Consider the following 3,597-nt stretch of genomic DNA (forward strand, 5'->3'; position numbering starts at 1 on the left):
GCGAAATTCAAAAACAAACAAACATGATTAGATGATATAGATTTTTAAACATGATTAGATGATAGACAGATTTTTAAACATGATTAGATGATAGTTAGATCTTTAAACATTATTGGATGATAGTTAGATAGATCTTTAAACATTATTGGATGATTGTTAGATAGATCTTTAAACATGATTAGATGATAGATAGATCTTTAAACATGATTAGATGATAGATAGATCTTTAAACATTATTGGATGATAGTTAGATAGATCTTTAAACATGATTAGATGATAGATAGATCTTTAAACATGATTAGATGATAGGTAGATCTTTAAACATGATTAGATGATAGATAGATCTTTAAACATGATTAGATGATAGATAGATCTTTAAACATTATTGGATGATAGTTAGATAGATCTTTAAACATGATTAGATGATAGATAGATCTTTAAACATGATTAGATGATAGGTAGATCTTTAAACATGATTAGATGATAGATCTTTAAACATGATTAGATGATAGTATATCTTTAAACATGATTAGATGATAGATAGATCTTTAAACATGATTTGATGATAGGTAGATCTTTAAACATTATTGGATGATAGTTAGATAGATCTTTAAACATGATTAGATGATAGTTAGATAGATCTTTAAACATGATTAGATGATAGTTAGATAGATCTTTAAACATGATTAGATGATAGATAGATCTTTATACATGATTTGATGATAGATAGATCTTTAAACATTTTTTTCAGAGAATTCTCATTCCTGAGGTTAAAAATTACTCATTTTTTGATTGTATATTACTTGTTTTACTTGAGAAATGTATTAAAGATGAAAGACTTGAGGCAAACAGTTTTACATGAATTTTTCTTGTGCAGAATTGTTTTTTGATATTTTCAGATGCTTGTGGTTTTTAAATCTGCTCCAATCCTCAAACGAGCACTAAAAGTGAAACATGCCATGATGCAGCTGTATGTTTTGAAGTTACTGAAGATGCAAACCAAATATTTAGGACGACAATGGCGAAAAAGCAACATGAAGACAATGTCTGCAATATACCAGAAAGTTCGACATCGTCTTAATGATGACTGGGCATATGGAAATGGTAGTTTTACATCATTTTATGTTTGGTTTTAATTTTTTAGTCACCACTAATTACCTAAAATACTTTAGGTGAAAAAGTAAATTAGGCCTCTACAGCATATTTTCTTCATTGAAATTCACATTTTGGTGAAAAAATGATATTAAATAAATTTTTATGTTTTTATTTCATACCTCAGTAAGTACTGCTGTTTACAAAGGAATTTTTGCATATGTATTATTCTGGGACTTATTCATGAAAAATATCATATTTTTCCCATTTACTTGTTGCTTTTGGAAATAAGTAATGCATATTTGAACTTAAGCTAAACTTATTTCTATCTGAAATCAATTATTTAGGTAATATTTTACTGTTACTTTATACTTTACTATCACCTCATCTTGTTCTTCTTACTGAGGTTAAAGATTTATTTATGTAGGAACAATTGAGCATTATCGATTCTAATATTATTGTATTTGATGATTTTATTGAAACTGGTTGTAGAAGTAAGATGAGTCGTGTCTCAGGTTTTACAAAATTACAATAGTGATTGGAAGCTAATAAAAGGTTAATCGAGCGTTTAATATTTCTGTTAGATTGGTTAAGGTAGATAAAAAATAGCATGTTTTCCAGCCAGATGTTTACATTCTAATCAAAAACCTTTTACTAATCAGACGAATGGGGGGAATTAAACTTCTAATAAGTGAAAAATCCCTAGATACTAACTATATGAAGTTCACCCACAAAATGATTGATACTGAGATTTATAGTGATAAGCAAAAGAAGTTATAAAAATTAATCTTAAGCCTAAGGTATATGATGAACCACTGTTGCCTTGTAACACCAAATTTGACTTGAAAGGTTTGTTTTTATTTAGTTGAGATATCCAAATTGAGGATAGAAGAAGAAAACATGGGGAAGATGGTAAACAACTTTTCTTTTATAAGTCAAAATTCTCGTGCTGACTGGTTTGTTTCAGGGTGGAGATAATTTACATTTATGATCTAGAAAAACTTCACGAGAATAAAGCTCCTGGCCCTGACAATGTTTATCCTAAAACCATGAAGATGTTTAGCCAAGAGAGTGAAGTCCTTGATTTTTATTGGTTGGAAGTCTTTTTGAAACACCTGAATATTGAAAATTAAGACAATTTTTAGTGGAATATTTTGACATCCAGCTGTTAGAAATGTCTTTGTTTCTCAAAAGTAGGGTTTTTGGGTGATACTTGTTAAGTTAAGATATACAGCTTATGTGTAAACAGTTAAACTTAACATTTTCATACACTGACAATGTATTTCTGCCCTCTAAGCATTGCTGAAAAAATTTTCATCCGTAGCACACCAGTTTATATACCCCACCAATTTTGTACCACAATTGAACATTTATGTAGCATGTGAATACTCTCCACCAATAGTATTGCACCATCTATATTAACGTAGCTAACACCCTCTGCTAGTTCCTTTCAATCCTCACTTTCGAGAATTGGCAGGTTGTAAGAGAAGAACATTGGCAGAGGGGAGGAAATGTTTGAGGAAAGTACCTATCAGAAATACATTTTCAGCATAAGAAAATATTAACTTCCAAAATGGTCTTACCTCATCTCACAGAAAACTAGAATCCCACATTCCAAAGGTGGAGGAGCACGATATTGAAACCAACCAGAAAACGCCTGCCCAGAATGAATGGATGTGCTCTGAGATGAAACCGAAGCACATGTGCTCTATATCTGGAACAGGTATGAATCTGATGCAGGCAGAAAAAATAGGATGTGCACAAGTGCAATTTGTTCAGAGAGGTGCAATCCATAATAAAATGTAAACTTAATGAGCTATGTGGATACCCAACCTCAACTGGATAGACATGGTTTCATAACTTATCCTTGGCATTAGGAGTTGAGGATCAAAACAAATATAGTGTAACATAAACTTAGTGGCTAGTGCACGTGGACCATGTTATATATACTCATCAACTCAAATCATAAGTATACAGAGTGTCATACGTCAAGCAACCAGAATTACAAAGAGGAAGTTAGTAGTCAGCCAAAACTGGACAAACTTCCAAAACAACCATAGGAGCAAGAAGTACAACAAACCAAACCTGGCATTATGGAGTCATGGCATTACCTCAACTCAGTCATAAGAATAGGGCAATATCTGTAACAAGTATTACTAGCAGAAATCATAATTCACCCAGCCATAAATTCAGGGAAGAGACATCCTGCATTCCGAAGGAGAACGTGGAATATTTGCTCAACCAAAGGAATAGCATACGTATGTCCTGTTGCCTGTATTATGAGGCAAATGATGTTCCCCAAACTCAACCATAGGAATAGCATACGTGTGTCCTGTTGCCTGTATTATGAGGCAAATGATGTTCCCCAAACTCAACCATAGGAGCAGGGAAAGGACCTTCTGTAACCAGAATTAATGAGAAGAGGAGCCTCTGCTGCACACAACCATAGGAACAGGGTGGTGTTATCCTGAACCCAGTATTATGAGGAGGATCCCACTTAGACTG

General features: G+C 32.4%; 1 long non-coding RNA gene across 1 annotated transcript in view; it reads left to right on the top strand.

Moving 5' to 3' along the window:
- Nucleotides 1-1,033, top strand: part of LOC111083817 — a 3,981-nt gene extending 2,948 nt beyond the window's left edge. Inside the window, exon 2 of the long non-coding RNA XR_002609264.1 lies at nucleotides 900-1,033. This is a non-coding gene — a long non-coding RNA (uncharacterized LOC111083817). The remainder of the gene's footprint in view (nucleotides 1-899) is intronic.
- Nucleotides 1,034-3,597: the final 2,564 nt, after the last annotated feature.

Source organism: Limulus polyphemus, unplaced genomic scaffold, assembly GCF_000517525.1.
Source record: "Limulus polyphemus unplaced genomic scaffold, Limulus_polyphemus-2.1.2 Scaffold11378, whole genome shotgun sequence".
NCBI classification, from domain to species: Eukaryota; Metazoa; Arthropoda; class Merostomata; order Xiphosura; family Limulidae; genus Limulus; species Limulus polyphemus.